General features: G+C 36.4%; 1 pseudogene across 1 annotated transcript; it reads left to right on the plus strand.

The window, feature by feature from the left end:
- Positions 1–13,790: 13,790 nt before the first annotated feature.
- Positions 13,791–18,694, plus strand: LOC143534179 (AT-rich interactive domain-containing protein 1-like; annotated as a pseudogene). Its single transcript, XR_013135490.1, has 2 exons — positions 13,791–15,718; positions 17,767–18,694. The product of XR_013135490.1 is annotated as an AT-rich interactive domain-containing protein 1-like (transcript).
- The last annotated feature ends 9 nt before the right edge of the window (positions 18,695–18,703 follow it).

An 18,703-nucleotide genomic window follows, 5' to 3' on the forward strand; every position in this document is an offset into this window, starting at 1 on the left:
TTGAAATGTGCATGTCTCCACATATATCTCTCCTAATGATAGGCAGAAAAGTGATTACCCAGTTATACACGAGCCCGTGAGTGTCTTGATCCCCGTGAAGATTGTGTTATCTTTATGCAGTGATCCAGATTCGGGACTTGCAGGTGTTCGTTATGGTTCTATTAAAAAAATGAATGATGAAAATTTTATTATGTCTTATTGCCTTTGAAATTCATCAAGCCCAAAACAACATGGACGAGGCATCAATTGAGTCTTATGAAAGCTATGTGTAAGGATTGTAAAGCCGATTCAAATGTACATTGTTTGATCAGACACTACGGGTCGAAGTCAAATTGGGGTGATCTGGGGAAAGCCAAATACGCCTTAAGAATATATATAGGAGGCATCACAATTTCTTAAGTGATGCCCATCTAAATTTTGAGCCTAATTGAACATAATCTGTATCACATAAGCAATGAAAACCATGCTAAGTTTTATACCCGCCTGCAACCTGTTTCTCTATGTCATAAAAACGCTAAACATGAATCCTTGTGACAGCCTCTTAATCAGTATGATTCCTGTTCGGATCTTTTCTTAAACATGCAGCGTATTCTGAAAGACTGAAATTTGATCCCGTTGTTTTATATTACTTTTGTTTTGTATTACGTTATACATGTTATCTTCATTGTGTTTAAAATAAAATAATGGTTACTCCTTTTTGATCGTTTTATAAAATTAACTTCGTTGTGGCGAAGTTATCCACCGGGCGAAGTTTTCCACCAGGCGAAGTTAGCATAACTTCGCCCCTGGGTTTTTCTCAAAAGTATAAAAGGCAACATAGGTCAAATTTAGTCAAACCACTTTTTCTTAAACCCTCGGCGAACTTGTTCTCTGAATCTTCCTTCTTGGAATCTGATTTTCGTCGTCTAATAAGGCTCATTGGCCTATATCGATTCATAATTTACCTGTTTTGATTGTTAATTTGATCCATAATGGTTGGTTTTAATCGGTTCTCTAGTATAACCCTGTAACTCATTAATATACTTATGTTTTTGAATGTGTGGGGATATCCAGACCTTCAAGGCCTTAATCGCACCTTCCTATATGTCACACCCTCAAAATCCACTAACGGAGTTTTACCGTCAGAGGGTGTGAACTGGCAGGATCAGAATCATCAGTTATAATCAAACCATAAAAACGTTTAAATGAAAATAAGTGCGGAAGCGTAAAACCATAGAAACAATGTTACGTCACGCAGGACGATTTAAAAACCAATGATAACAGTTAAAAGTAAGTTTGCATAGTTAAAAGTTTTTCAAGCAATGCGTGTTCCTAAACCACGCGCCCGCCTCGGCTACCTGAGAATAACATACTAAAAGTGTCAACACAAGGTTGGTGAGTTCACAAGCTATATAAAAATAAATCATTTAGCGTTTGCGTTCAGCGTTTTGCGTTACAGCGTTACAGCGTTTTGCGTTACAGCGTTACAGCGTTACAGCGTTTTGCGTTACAGCGTTTTGCGTTACAGATAGTGTTATGTCAAATTATATATCGATAGGTAGCTAGTCTATACAACAAGTATTACTAAGTGTTCGACACCGAAGCTGACTGTTTTTAAGCTGACTGTCAAATTATATATCGAAACCTGCCCGCTACCGTTGTTGTTGTTGTGACTCTGATTGTTAAAGCTCCGAGTGAATTCGGGCTTACGGTAGTGTTGTTGCAGTGGGAGGTTCGAGGATGAGGATCGGGTGTTGTCAAACTTCCTCTTTCCGCTGCTCGGGTTGTTGTTGCTGTTGTTGTCATTACTCGGGTTGTCACGGGCTTTAGTGGTTGAACCCCTAGGTGGTAACGCACCTTGGGTCACAGCCTGATCCGTCAGTTTGTGAGCTAAACGGATCGCTTGTTGAATCGTGGCTGGTCTGGAGACGTCACCATGCCCTGAATCTGCGGTACTAACCCTTCAATGTACATTTCAATCCTCTTACTCGGCGGATCCACCATCCGCGGACATATCACAGGCAACTCGTGAGAACGAGTAGTGTAGGCTTCAATTTCTGAGCCCACCATCTTCAGCGACCAAAATTCTGACTCTAACTTCGAAATCTCTTCTCTCAGACAGTACTCCTCTCGCATCATGTTCTTGAACTCCTCCCAGTTCATCGCGTTAGCCAGTTCCAATCCAAGAATTTGCACATCTGCACCTCGTCTGGGGACACCTCTGAGTGTGCCTCTGGCTCAGCCGGTTCTTCCTCCGGTTCTCCTTCGGGTTCCTCCTCGGGATCTTCCTCGGGATCCTCCTCAGGCTCCTCTTCGGGATCATCTTTAGGTTCCTCTTCAGGCTCTGCCTCAGGTTCGGCTGCGTTCTGAGCAAGTTGCATTTGTAAGACATCGCAACGCTCTCGAGCTATCTCGGTTCGGGTCCTTGCTACTTGGAGTTGCTCTTGCAAGTCTATCATCTCGGCTTGCATCTTCCTCATAATCTTCATCTGTTGATCACTAGCCTCTTGCATTTCCTTCATTGCCGCTGCCATGCGGGCAATCTCCTCCTTAGTCTTGGTTCCGTCTTTTAACAGTCCGGAAACGTTCGCTCTCGTATAGCGCGTGTAACCCACGTCAGGCTCCAAGCATGAAACAACAGCTGCGAGAACTCGCTCTACAGGTTCGGTTATGGGTGGTAGGGTGTTGGGATAAGCAGGGTGGTTCGGGTGAGGTAACGGGGGAACTTGTTCGCGATAGACCATACGTCTGATCATGTTAGGGTACCAATCCCAGCTAACGTCGTTTTCGTATATGCCTCCGGATAGGCGGTACCTCTTCAGTGCGGGAGCTTCGAGTTCCGGGACTACTCGGGGCGGCGATGCGGTAGGTATCTACGGTTCTTTCCCGTGAGCATGAGTCATCGGATCGGATGATGATGATGATGATGGCGGCGTCGACATTCCTTCAGGTAAAACGTGTTTGCGCGCGCGTATGAGTGAAAGAGGTAAAGAGATAAGATTACAAGACTACACAAATCTATGTAGTGTGTATCATTATAACTAATAGGTCGTCGCGGTTATAGTCTAGTATGCATGCAGCTTCTAGTTCGCTATAACCAATGGATCTGATACCAATCTTTCACACCCTCAAAATCCACTAACGGAGTTTTACCGTCAGAGGGTGTGAACTGGCAGGATCGGAATCATCAGTTATAATCAAACCATAAAAACGTTTAAATGAAAATAAGTGCGGAAGCGTAAAACCATAGAAACAATGTTACGTCACGCAGGACGATTTAAAAACCAATGATAACAGTTAAAAGTAAGTTTGCATAGTTAAAAGTTTTTCAAGCAATGCATGTTCCTAAACCGCGCGCCCGTCTCGGCTACCTGAGAATAACATACTAAAAGTGTCAACACAAGGTTGGAGTTCACAAGTTATATAAAAATAAATCGTTTAGCGTTTGCGTTCAGCGTTTTGCGTTACAGCGTTACAGCGTTACAGCATTACAGCGTTTTGCGTTACAGATAGTGTTATGTCAAATTATATATCGATAGGTAGCTAGTCTATACAACAAGTATTACTAAGTGTTCGACACCGAAGCTGACTCGTTTAATAAGTGCCTTGTCACCAGGTCCTCCAGACCATGGTACGTGTTAGCCAAAATTACACCCGCTCGACCTCCAGTCGAGTTTAGCGTTGGGTGGGGTTTGTCAAACCCAGTAGTACTACTCAACAGTGACTCGCTATTCTAAATATTAACCGGTTCGATGTGTAGGACTTCAAATATTTCGTTTGCCACTTAGCCTTTACAAGTGATATATAATTTATAACAAAATTTTAAATGCGTTGTGGAGTATGTTATCTCCCCCAAGTGAAAAGCGTTTGAAAACAGTTAAAAGAGGGGAAAGTGAAACTCACTGTTTGCGAAGAATTTCCCAAAATAAATCACCAAGATGCGCGTCACCGAAAAACTCTCTCTAACGTTCTAAAACAACAAAGAGATTTTTCTAAGTGTCGGAATATTATCGAGTCTCTAGACCCGGCACATAATACCTATGCACATAACATGTTTCGTGTTTCGTTTGTGAATCGTGTGTGACTTTAACAAGTGTTTTTGTGACACATTACATGCGTAAGCAATCATATACGTGTCATGTATTCATAACGTACGTTACTAGCAATTATTCCCCGTAAGGGCATTTTGGTCAACAAATGACAATTAACTAGCCATTATTCCCCATGAGGGCAATTTGGTCAAATCATGGCAATCAATTAGAAATTATTCCCCGCAAGGGTATTTTGGTCAAAACATAACAATTATATAACAAGTATCATGTTTCATGCATTTTTACACAACTCAGCAGCTAGTTTCACCGAGACAGAAATCCTACTAGAAAGATTGTACTATTTCACTGATCATAGCATCTCAATTAATTTACCAAAAATCATCACATAAGCATATATGTCTTAGGTTTCCAGAACATATTTTATTACATTTTTATTCCTCACAGTTTTCTCACAATCATCAAATCATTACATCAAACTCATAAAAGTCAAATTCATGCGCAACAGAATGTTATTTGCAATTCCCGTTTAACGAAAAATCCCATAAATGCAAGACCACTTGGGTTAGGTTCCTAACTCAATGAGTCAACTTCCAGAAGTGGAACCAACCCAATTGGTCTCGTAGTTCATGAGATATAACATTTACAACATAACCTAACAGCAGGTCTAACAGCTCAGCTTTGCACAACGTTTTTGTAAAATCATAAAAGTTAACCTTTACTTGTCCAAAAATTACAAATTCATATTTTATAGAAACTAGACTCAACCTAGTTTACTGTAGTACCAATAATCTCAACCAATTTTCACGTTTACACTTCGTTACAGTCACTTAAACATCATATACACATTCTGTCCAGAAACTGTTTGCATCCAAACTCAACATAATAACAATCTATGAACTATCATGCATTCATATAACCCTCTAGACTCCATAAACACCATCCATGCACATCAATTACATATTACATACTTGATTAGGGTTTGTGTTTGAACTCAAATCAAAGACACAACGATTAACGTGTAACAATATAAATTCTAGTTATCAAATCATCATTCAATCAACAACAATCATATTAGTTATACACACACACAAAATCGGCAGCTTAGGGTTTGTAATTAACCCAACAAACATCAAAATCAAGCAACAAGAATGTATAGGATAATCAATTATACCTTCCTAGCACCTAGTTCTTCAATCAAACACTTGATTTGAGGGTTGTATGTGAGTGTATAGTGGACGGCAGCCGTGAGGGGATGGGGTTTGGGTTCCGATCGGCAGCTAGGGTGTAGAATAATATCAAGTTAGGGTTTAGTTAATGGTGTATTTATAAACATAACAAGTTACACTCAAGTCCCTCTACTTTCAATTGTTGTTTTTCTAACTTAACTAACTAGTTTACATCTTGAGTTAATGTTCATAACCATGTTATCACGTAACACATAAGTCTAACACATAATTATCACATAATTACTGTTTTGACGTTTTTCGTTTATTCATCAATCGTTTGCGTCAACTCGTTTGCGTTTCGGTGCAAATCCCGAAAGACTACACATGTAGTAAGTGTTAAGCGTCATTTAAACCCTAGTTTAAATGTAATGAAGTGTGCATTAGAGATTCAATGATCTTAAGTTTGAATTGACGGAGTTGAGTTAACGGAGTTAACCTGAAATTGACGATTGTCACATCATTCCCATGTTAAAGAATTTGAGTCAAGTCGTGACGAGTGTCAGAAAAAGTAAGAAAAATTTTCAGTTTGTCATACTATACCTATTGTCGATCTCTGATTGTCCATGTTTTCAACTGACAGGGTTCTGGAATTGGCACCGTTTATGCGGCGAAGTTAACTCACGGCGAAGTTAACCCTAACTTCGCTTACATGATAACTTCGCTGCATAACCTCTTTTGTCCATATACTCTAACTTCGCTTGCGAAGTTACAAACTGTTTTAAACATTTGTTGCTTACAAACCAAGCGAAGTTGCATACCAAGCGAAGTTGCATACCAAGCGAAGTTACAAACTTCGTTGATACACTAACTTCGCTACTTTCATACCAAGCGAAGTTACAAACTGGGTTAAACAGTTGTCTAACTTAGCTCGTTTGTTTCGCAGATATGGCTGTTGTAGCAGGTGCGGGTGGTACAGGTGGTGATGAAGGAGATGGTGATAAGAGACAGTTCTTTCCGGGTCACAACATGTATGTTACTTTGGATCCGGATAGTTATGGAGCTGAGGACTTTAATGAGATCATCTCGTTTCCCATTCGTTCACGTATCTTTCATGCTATTACCACTACTCTACCGATATCCCTACCAAATATTGAACACTTTTGAAGAACTGTTGAATATGACTGTTGTGTTGAACCTCCAGTTATGTGTGCTACAGTCAATAATCAGGTGGTACGTTCTCAGCTAATCAGATTAGAGAAGCTTTACAGTTCGGGGTTGAAACCACTCAGGATCCGACTGAGTATTCAGCTACTTTCAGAAACGGAGATTTTCTTCGTATGGGGTATTCGGGTCCGTTGGAAGATTCACAATGAAGAAAGGGATTTATTTTGGACCAGTGGGTTTCTTAATGCACGTGATGATTGTGTGCATGTCTGGCCGCAAGGCTGGATCTGATGGTATGGGTGCGACAATGCAATCTGCAATGACCGCGTTGACTTATAACAAGCCGTATAGTTTCAGTCAGATGGGGTTCTATGAGATCGATCGTCAGAGGCGAGCTGTGGCACGGGAACGTTTCTTAATGTATCCTAGATTTTTACAGATGATCCTCAATCATGTCGCCCCCATTCTGCCACAACACTTCCCTATCTCTTATGTGGAAAGTATAAACCAGAGAATTTTTGCACAATGTAAGTCATCTAGTGCACGAAGCAAGACTGAACTTCGTCCGAGGCACACTGCTTTATTTGGGTATCTTGTGAGACCCTGCTTATGTTGCTCCACCAGAGGATGAGTTTAATGATCCGGCTCCGCAACAAGTTGATATTCCTCAACCACCTCATGTGATTCAACCACCACAGGTGGTTCAAGAAGTTCCTATTGTTGATCCAGTTGCAGCTCCCGCCTAACAGGTTGATCTTGAGGTTGCCTTTGGAGGGCAAGGTTTCTTTGATATGGATACGGTCGATCCTGCTGAATTTCAAGCCTCAATAGTTGATGTTTCTAGTGTACATGCTTCTATGGTTGATACATCTGTGGGTCCGTCTATTGCCTTATTGGAGGATTCTGAGGAAACTTTATCTGATTCTTCCACTGATGACACTGTTGAAGCACAGAGAGTTCTTGCTACACAAGAAAGGATCCAAGGAAAACGAAAGAAGGATTCAGATGATAGTGAATCAGATTATGAGGAGGAGTTTTATGCCTTGGTACAGAGATCAAGAAGGCTAGAGCTGGTGAAAGTTCGAGTGTTGTTCATTTTGCCCCACCATCATTATCTGGTATGTCTATGCTACCTCCATCTTCATCTGATCCGTTACTAGTGACCTCTAGTGTACCAATGGTGTCTTTTTCAGCACCATCTATTGCTCCCTCTACGGTACAGGTGTCTACACCAGAGATTGTTTCTTTACCACCTCCTTATGTTACTCCATCGGAGGTGGTTTCTAGGTTTGTTGAGTCCACACTGGTGGCTGCTGTTGGGTTATCTGTCTCTATATCACCCACAATTACTACACAGTCTACATCTGCTATTCCAGTAAGCTTGGGAATTCCACCGCCTTATGTTCAGGATACTTCTCACATGAATTTTGATTTTGATACTACGTTGTCATATTCTGAGCGGATTGCTGCTCTTGAAAGAGTTGTTGCTGAGCAGTCAAGAATAAATCTCATTCAGATACAGGCTATTCAATGGATAGTGGCTGAGAACCAAATTCAGTCATCTCTCCTTATTGAACATGGTAAACTTTTTGATGCTTTGAAACAATTCTTGGCATCTCAGGGTGCAAAGGTGATGAGTTGAGAACGAAGAGGACACAGGACAGAGATGATGATCCCAATGCATCGAAAGATGCAGGTGGTGAGTTTCCAAGAACTGAACAAACTCTTTGGACTTCCACATCTCAAGGGGAGTCTACTGGTCCATTGGGTAGTGCAGGTGGTGAAACCGTGGTGGTAGATGAAGAGGATGATATGGGTGATGTTGTGCTGTCTTTCAGTGAGATTAAGAAAATTGATGAACATTCGATAGTGGCTTAGAGGAAGGTGAGATACTTGATGATAGTGTTGAGCATGACATTCCTAGTGCTGAAAGTATGGGTCAAGGTGATAATGTGTCTGGTGATAGCGAGTGGGAGGAACAACCAAAGTGGAAAGAAGGATGTGCTCAGTGGTTTTTTAAAACAAAGAATCCAGTGGTACCTGCGATGTTCAAGAAAAGTGATAATATCAAGGGATATGTTGAATCGAAGAAAGGTATTATTTGTTGGTTATATGATGATAGTTAAATTTGTTTGTGGTGAAAAGATATGATGGGATTTAATACTTTGCTAAGAGATTGAAATTGCTCAATACGTTGCCTGAGTGTGAAGTGAAGGATTTGGCTCGGTTAAAGTTGATTAATAGAAGTGATGACGATTTTGCTAGTTGGGTTGGAAAGATAGTGTGGAAGGAAGTTGTTAAGGAGAAAAAGTTTGAACTGTTAAAGCCTCAAATGGGGAAGTTGATTGAAGATACGGAACGGGGAATGCAGGCTGATGGGAAGCCCTGGATGATGATGAAGTACAAGCCGATTCGATGTTTTAAAGAGGTTCCAATGAAGATTATGCCTCAAGATGTGTTAAAGGATCTTAAGTGGTGATATGTTGACTGCCAGACTGCCGAAGTCGTGATGGAAGATCAAGATGAACAGGAGATCTTGAGAGTGTATGATCCAATGCACTTGGTTAACTTGTCTCAAGCTGATTTGCAGGTACTCAATGATAAGAAGATCTTTTATATCCCTGCTTGGAAAGACGAAGTGAAGAAATACCAAAGGGTGGTCTCAGTTTGTGTGAGACAAGGTGTTCATGCTTGAAGACGGAGGATACGTGCGTTTTGGATTACAAGACACGGCAAAGGTATAAGAGATATGAAGCTACTGCCAAGGGGGAGTCTGTTGGTGCATGATGCCAGTAGTTCATTTATCTCGTGTCTATTGTGTCTGTAATCGTTACATTGTTCTTACGTTTTGATGAACGTGTTAGTTTTGGTTTTGTGGTTAGCGAACTTATGTCTCGGCGAAATTAGGGACAACTTCACCTAGGGTGTTAGGCGAAGTTGTCGTGATATATAACCTAACTTCGGCCGTTCTCTAAGTGGCAGTTTGGTTTGTAACCTGACGTGATACTTGTTTGGTGTGTTTGTTTCTTTACATCGTGATATAACAAGTAATCATTTGTGTTTACGTGCGTGTTATTTACGTATTACTCGTGTAAACACTCATATCATATACGTAGGGGATTCCGCACCCTCGTGTTACGAGATACTCCTGTGTAGATCTGGCTGGGAAACTACAGTTTTCTACATAGGGCCTTAGGATGAAATACGCGTAACACCACATAAATTGTAGGTGCCGTAAACAATGTTTTTGAGTTGATGCCTATCATAGTTGCGTAAGTTGTTAGACGCTGCTAGGTCGGTCAAGTATGGAGTTACGAGCAGTAACGGATCTTGAAATCTAGTATGGATGGGCTGAAAGTTAAGAGACCCAATTTTTTTCCTACTAAATTTCGGGTCCGTAATCTGGTTAGGGTCCGGTCAAACAATGAAAACTCTATATTTAATCATTCAACTAAAATACTAATTCAATCATTCAACTTACCGTTCTTACACAAAAAAAACCAATTTTTAAACAAACAAAGACAAGATGCGAGGAGAAAGATGGTATCTGACAGATAATCATAACTCAACATATGGGTGTTCATTGAATAGAATAACAAATTTTCAAGTTAATCGAATAATCCAAATACTTTATTTTTTTTGCTAGTATTCGTATTTGATTAAAAGTTGAATTATTCGATTCGTATTCGTATTATATGCCATATTCGAAATTCATTTTGATTCGCATTTGATACTCGAATTTGAATCGAAGACGAACCGAATTCGAATAAATTCTCTCTGATTCAAGTTCAGCCATGTTAAAAATTTAAAACCCAAAATCATGATTGTAACACACACAAATAGTATGGGATAAGAAATAATAGTATAGCTATTGGGTTTATATATTTTACAGTGGACATTTATTATTTATGGATTTGGCCTATACCATAAAATTAAGTGTATATTAGTATATATTAATCTCTCTCTCTCTCTCTCTCTCTATATATATATTTGAATCGAATAATAAATCATAAATTCGTATTCGATTACTATAATCGAATAGGAATCGCACTCGAACTTTTTAAAACCAAATTCGAGTCTTAATAATTGAATTCGAATTAAATTCTTAATACCCCTAACTCAGCGCAACGATATTTAAGAACTTTCAACTCAAATTCATATTAGGTATGTCGAATCAAAGTTTCCGCAAGTTCTCTTTCAATATAAATTACCAGTTTTATCATGATAATTAACCTAACACATATCACCACAACAAAAAAATAATTCTTATAAATTTCACACATTTAACACCACAAATTAAAAAGAAAATAAATAATCCATGTTTTCAAGTTTTAATATAAAATTGAAACACATCAAATTTACATCCAAATACCGAACTCACATAATCAAGACACACATATTCATACTATATGAAAGGAGACCAAATTTAGGCACCAGTTATTCTAATTCCAAATCCGAACATACCAAATCGAAAAAAAAAACAAACGTCAAATCTATTGCTTGCCTAATGTCTGAATTGTGATTCATGAATGCGAATTGCGTGACCTGGCCTAGTGGTTTGAGTCATTTTCAAACGGATTGCTTCTACTTCTATTTGATTTCAATTTCACACCTTAGCACCCTGACAAAAACTCTTCTGCTTTGGTTGTTCGATCAGAGTTGGAAGTGTGGACTTATTGTTAGTTTCTTTATTTTCTTTTTCTTTTTAAAGCATTTGGGCTTGGGCCTTTTTGTTTAAAAAAAGTGGGCTTCTTTACGTTTATTAGGTAAATGGTTTCCCGTTATTATGATTGACACAAATAATTTGGATGCACCGAACACAAGTAATATGGATGAGCCGGACTCGATACATATATCTATATATATATACATATACATATATATATATACATATACACACACACACACACATATATATAAGGATTTTAAGAGAACCATTTGAAAATTGAGAACTTTGAGAACCATTTTGGACCACTAAAAAAACCTCTAAAAATATTGAAAAAATTATAAAACAAAAAAAACAAAAATAAAAAAAAAGTAAAAAAACCAAAATTCTTATATTCTATTTCGGTTTCATAAAAAAATCGTATTATACACATGTTTATAATTTCATTTAATCTCTAGTTATGTGATGTACACATATTTACATTATCATTTATCTTAAATTGTACATATATGTAAAAAAAACATGTATGTATATATATGTACATATTATACACACACACACATATATATATATATAATTTAGCTCAACCGAGACGTTTTTTCTATGAAACTAGGATGATAAATAAGAATTTTGGTTTTTTTTACTTTTTTTTAATTTTGCGTTTTTTTTTTGTTTTATGATTTATTTTTGTTTTTTTGTGGTCCAAAATGATTCTCAGAGTTTTCAATTTCAAATAGTTCTCACATGATCCCTATTATATATATATATATATAGGGGGAGGCTAACGTACAAATGAAATTAACGTGCTAAACGTGAGAATCAGGTAGAGTAATTATATATATAAGTAGAATAATTATGCAATTACATTATAGAGTAATTACATAATTACTCTACTTGTATATATAATTACTCTACTTGATTCTCACGTTCAGCATGCTAATTTCATTTGTATTTGATCCAAACCCTATATATATAGAGAGAGAGAGAGATAAAAGATAGAATACAATAGTTCTTAACGTACCTTAACATACAAAAATATATATATATATATATATATATATATATATATATATATATATATTCACGAAATGGAACCTTGAAATCACATCACAAGATCTCATAATCATCAGTATATACCCAATTAATCATCGATTCATCGAATAAAATAGATTTGGATCGTTAGTCGATCAATTTTTTACTTTTTTTTTTCACAAACCCCGTTTGAAGCGTATTATGATTTTCCTGAGCATTTTTGTATTTGGCTTTGAGCATTTTTGTATTTCTGACATTGAGCGTTTGTTTTTTCCTTGAGCATTTTGTTTTTGGCTTGAGCGTAATTTGCGTACGTTTTTATATGTTAAGAATTATTGCACGTTAACCTAACTCTAGATATATACAAGGGTGAGATCAAATGAAAACTTCTCTTATAAAAGAAAACTTAAAAACTCCTTAAGAATTATTTTTAACTTTTAATTTTTTTTTGTAGTTTATTTCTTTTTCCATTATTCTTATATGTTTATATTGTTCTAAAAAAAACTTCGTCAGTAACCTTGTCGGTATAGTGCATATGTGCAATAGTATGTATTGCATATATGCAAGAGTGTTGTATTGCATGGAATACAACACTAGCACATATTTGATACACAATATTGTATATATACATATGCAATATAAGACTAATGCACACATCGAATACACATTAGTGCGTATGTGTAATACAACACTAATGCATATGTGCACTACGACTTTTTTTTGTTTGCATATAATACAACACTACTGCACATATTCAATACACAAATATTGAATATATGCAATTAAACACTATTGAACATAAAAATACACAGTATTACACATGTATAATACAACAATATCGTAGAGTAATATGTATGTGCATTACAACGTCGTTTTTTTTCGGAGAAGAGTAACAAAATATAAAAATAACGGAAAAACAAAAATTTAAAAATATTTTTTATTTTTAATTAAAAATATTTCTTTAAGAGTTTTTTAGTTTTCCCTCTAAGGATGAGTTTTCTCTTGATACTCTGTGTATACACACACTTTATGAGAAAAAATTACTCCACAAAGTGAAAAGGCTGGATCGACCCCTTATAAGATCCATCCCTAATTATGTAATTGGGGAGCACTTGGGGGAAAATACTACGACATGGTAAATTATAAAGAAATTAATTTTCATGAAACTATATATATGTCAAATATCATTAGATTACTAATACTTGAAAAAAATTACACGAATATCTATATAAATCAAACAAACACATACTCAAAATTGCCTATAAAACGAATAATCGTCGAGTAATTACGAGTTTACCAACGACTAGATCTGAGTAATTTCCAACTACATCCGAGTAATCACCGAGTAGCTCTGAGTTGAACGCTAGATTTGGATCCGACTAATATAGGCTATGTTAGATAAAAACGTCCCAGTAGGGTGCCTGGTAGCGAGTACTGGCCGAATTAACCGAGTTTTACAATATTGATTTTATCCACATTGACGACCATCGTTACGACCATAAATTGTTATAATGAGAATACCCACAAAAATGGTTCACAAATATAGACAAGCGTGTCAACTTATTCATGAACATGACTAAACAAACGAACGAACCTAATAAAATTCCACTTACAACAAGCTAGTAGTTGTTGGGTACAATGATATCATTTGTTATGATGAACTATTTACTTAATCAAATTGTATAAATAGGTATAGCAGTTACACAAACTTATAAATATATACAACTTATATATAAATATGAACAAAAATTTATAATTCTATTAAAAATATAACATAATAACTTGAATTTATGTTTACAAATAAACAATTTAATTTTGTAAAAGTTTCCATATATATATAAATATGCAAAGTTTATAAAGTCGTTTCTTAAAAAAGTAAAATAAAATTGTAAGGGGCCCACACATGAACATCTCGTCCATCAGAAATAAATTTCCGTCAATCATCCGGTCACGAACATACAAATTGAATGACATCCATAACTTCACCATCTCTCATCTATCATAGTGAAATCCTAATCATCTACAGCTTCGCGTTACGAATACCCTTGCTTCAAACCAAATAAAGAAGCACAACAATATCACTATCTATCAACAAATTGAGATCTAGCATCATAAGAGAATCATAAAATCAAGTATTTACAAGTTTTACAACCTCTTTCTACATATTTGCAAAATACAAGGTACAACAAAATTACCTAAATACCCTCCATCTTAAGTCAACAAAGACTATGGTTAGATTCATCATCCCACTATATAAAACTTATTTGTGCCCAATTCAAGTAAGATATAAAAAACCCTAGTTTTATTTTTCCCCTCAAATCTCAATCACCCATCCTGTTTTCAATTAATAAAATCCAAAGGGGCTAAATAAACAGAAGTACAGAAACAAGAGGCCCCTCACAAAACACACCTCTCTCTGGTAACAAATTCTCTTCACAAATCTTTGATTTTTTTTCTTTATTTTTTCGTCTGTGTTCACAAAACACACACTTACACTTAAAATGTCTCTTCCACCCTTCTCTCTCTCTCTCTCAAACCTCTTTCTTGGCGCGGATTTCAAAAGGGTTTTAAAATTTCTCCCTCTTTTCATTCCAAACCCTAAAACCAAGAAATAAAGTCTGTAAATTTATCAATTTTCTCATCTGGGTCACTCTTCTTTTGCTTGATTTCATCATAAAGTTTGATAATTTATATGACCCAGTTCGTTCTTTATATGATCTGTTACCCACATGCAGTTTCAAGATTTGATTTTTAGTTCAATTTTGTAAGATCTGTCATTAGGGTTTGAAACTTTTTGTGAATTTTTTTGGATATTTTTGTAAATTATGGCAGGATGGTCAAAGGTTGCAGATGGGTGTGCATTGGATTGGTTTAGAACCCTAGAAGCAATTCACAGTTATTATGGGGTTTCTGTAAGAGAGATTGATAATAAGTTTGGGAAAGTGTTTAATCAAATTGTGTTTAGGTTTTTGAAAGAGTTTTGTAATACTAATTGTTTTAGGCCTTTTCCTCCAATGCTTGGAGATGGAAAGCCTATTAATTTGTTGAGGCTTTATTTGTGTGTGAGGGAGAAAGGCGGGTATGAGAGCGTTTCGCGTGATGGGATTTGGGATTTGGTTGCGAAAGAAATAGGGTGTGGTTCGGAGTGTTCGGCGAGCTTGAAGGTGGTTTATGTCAAGTATCTAGACTTGTTGGATGAGTGGTTTTTGAAAACTGTTAAGAATAATAAAGATTTAGTAAGCGAATCCTCGTGTTTTGGTGAAGTTGAGATGAAAGTTTCGGATTCTCGAAAGTTTTTTTCGGACGTTGAGATGAAAGATTACAAAGAGTTTGTGGAGAGAGGGTTGGGTGTTAAAGATTCGCAGAGTTGTGTCGGGTCGGTTGAAGGATTAGATGTTAAAGATGGTGTGGTTATTGAGTCAGGTACTAAAGAAGAAACCGAGTTGAGTCGAAAGAGGAAACGGGAACGTTATTTGCCAATGTTGGATTGGGTTAAACGAGTGTCAAAAGACCCGTGTGATCTTGCTATTGGGTCGTTGCCTGAAAGGTCGAAATGGAAGATTTATGGAGGTGAACATGTGTGGAAGCAGGTTCTTTCGGCTCGAGAGGCAAGGCTTTTTCAGACTAATGTTGATCCGACGGTCAAACTTAAGTGGCAGGTATTTTCAGTTATCTTTTTTCAATGGCTTATATATAACTCTTGTTATGTGTATTACTGAAACTTTACTGTTTGATGCAATTTGGTATTTCTTTATGTTCTTGATGTGCTAGATATTAAAAATGACTACTTTATGCTTATATATTATTTCTTGATGTGCACTTGCGTTTAGTTTGGATTTTATATGTTTAGATTATTTGGTCTTTGCATGTTTACATGAAAAATTTTACATTTTTAATTTTCTGTAGATGTTGGTATTCACATCTCAAGTATGATTTTAATCCATGCAGTCACTTTCGATGGGATATCGGTTATTGGTCCCCATGTGAAATATTGGTCAGAATATCCATACCGATAATATTGGTGATATTTGAGCGATATATCACCGATATTTCGGATATTAGTGTTGTAAGTCTTAATACTCAATTTTTAGTGTTTTAACTCTTAATTTGTTAATGGTAGGATAGTATACTGAATTTTTTGTTAAATTGCTATATATATATATATATATATATATATATTAATTCTTTACGATATTGAAATTACCGATATCCCACTGCGATAACTAATATGTCAAATATCAGCCCTTCACCTATCATATTTTTTTCCACATTCACTAATATGTCTAAATTTTTTAGTTAGATAATTTAAGAGGCTTTAGGAACTTTAGATACACTTTGGTGAATCTTGACCCTTTTTTTATTTTTTTTATTTTTGGTTCTTTTTTTTTCCTAGTTTTAATCAGTTTATGAAAAAGAAAATATAATCAAACTTGACCATTATTTGAATTGATTTATTTTTGAATTGTTTATTTATGTATGAGTTAAATTACAACTTTACGCTGTTTTGTTTGACTTGTATGCATACATTATATATGTCAGCAAATGGGTTTAATGGAAGGGTTTCTTATATTATTTTTAGTTTTTAGTTGCAAAAAAGAAAGATCATTGTTTCATATTTTATTAATCACTCTCTTTTTTCTGAAATGTATAGTTTTGAATTTATAGTGCTCAGTGACTAACATAAATAATAAACTTGTTGAATATTACTACAGGAAAAGTACCACATAATATTTAAACATCTTAATATCAATAGCATGACACACAAAGTGTTGAAAAATAAACAGTGCAACTAATATGCTTAGTGTTGAAACTGTTCTGATAGTAATGTGTAGAAAACATTATTCGTAATGCCTAAGGTAGTTTTCTTTAGATCCAGAACTGAACCTAAACCAGGAAGAATATCACTACCTTATGTATTTGGTTAGTTTCATCTAGGTGCTCTATTTGGTCTGCTGATTTTACAATTTTGAAACTGATTCGATTTAGTCAATAGTATAAATTGAGAAAGAAATTATTTTGTCTGAGCTAAACTGCAAATAGCGATGGGCATTGCCATCTGGTCACTCTGGTGTAATGTACGGCCTCTTTTAAACTGCCAAAACTACCTGAACAGTCCAAACCAAGCTAAATGGTTGGTTTGGAGCGAACCATTCGTTTTACGTTTTGAAAATCCAGGTTTCATGGTTAGGTTTACAGGTTTAGAATCTCAATGTAAGCCGAACCAATCAAGATATTAAAAAGTATTTTTAAAAATATATATATATAATAAAAAAATAAAAAAAAGTATATTTTTTCATGCATAGGAATATCATAATTATTATACGTTACAATACATATAGATTATTAATTCAACTGAATTTATGCTGTAACTTTTTTTTTACCTTTTTTTAAACCCTTTAATACTTAAAAGGTAAAATGCTCAATCTTTTTCCAAGTCTACAATTTCATTGAATTTAGAAGATCTAATGGTGTGACTTGTGATATATCATATATAAACACTGGCCCAAACCGGCAAACCACCAAAACACAATTGTTTTTTCCAGTCCAGCTGATCAGCTGGTTTGGTTTTTCCAAAACCTGTAGTTAATGGTTTGACCTGGATATTCAGTGTTTTTGCATTAACTGCAATTGTTATTTCTAAACGCCTCATAGTGTAATGAAAGTGTTTTTTTGAGTGTCATTAGAATTTTAAACTGTCCTTTTGCAGAAGAATTTAAGGATGCATCCAGCAATGTACGATGACCTGGCTGATAAATCAACATCAAGATGCAGCCAGAGGCTCATTTCTGCCAAAGAGACTCGACTCGCACGCCCTCCAAGAAAACCGCAGCCTCAAGATTCCTCTGAGTCATCATCCACTGGGAGCCCGAGTGACCGAGAGGACGAAGATTCTTTCTGGGGTTACAAGTTAAAGCGAAAACGGACCCCACTGGGTCGCCAATTTCAAGCCAAAGTACCCGAGTGGACCGACCAGCCTTATGAACCCCGATTCCAAATGGCTCGGGACCCCCGTTTGGCCTCTAGATAAAAGCGAACCGAGAAGTAGTTTAATCGAGCTTGAAAGAATGGGGAAAGGAAGGCAAGATTCGTGTGGCTGCCAGTTTCCGGGCTCGTTAGAATGTGTTCGGTTTCATGTCTCCGAGAAACGAAACCGGGTCAAACATGAAGTGGGGTCCGCTTTTTATAAATGGAAGTTTGATGATATGGGTGAGAGTGTTGCTCTTAAGTGGAAACCGAATGAAGAAAAACTGTTTGAGCATATAATAAAGTCAAACCCTCCGTCTGCGGGTATAACCTTTTGGGATGACTTAACGAGCTATTTCAAGCACAAAAGCAAGAAGGATCTGGTTAGTTACTATTTCAATGTGTATGTTAATAGGCGTAGGGCCACCAGAACCGATCCGATCCAAGCAACATTGATAGTGACGATGATGAGATTGATAAAGCTGGAAATGAGGCGAGCAGCAATGATCCTGGATCCATCTTTTGTTCTCCAAAGAAGGCGCATTTAAATGGTAGATGATGCTGTTCGAGTTTGTTTTGTGTATGTTGCTTGTTATTTCATGTTTTGTTAACGAGATTGTTGACTCGAAGTTTGACCGGAAACGGGGAAATACTAGGGTTAAGTGTTTAAAAGTTTTTAT

The sequence above is a fragment of the Bidens hawaiensis genome, unplaced genomic scaffold, assembly GCF_021521415.1.
Source record: "Bidens hawaiensis isolate Kalapana, Puna unplaced genomic scaffold, B.hawaiensis_p1.1 tig00010099_1, whole genome shotgun sequence".
NCBI lineage: Eukaryota > Viridiplantae > Streptophyta > Magnoliopsida > Asterales > Asteraceae > Bidens > Bidens hawaiensis.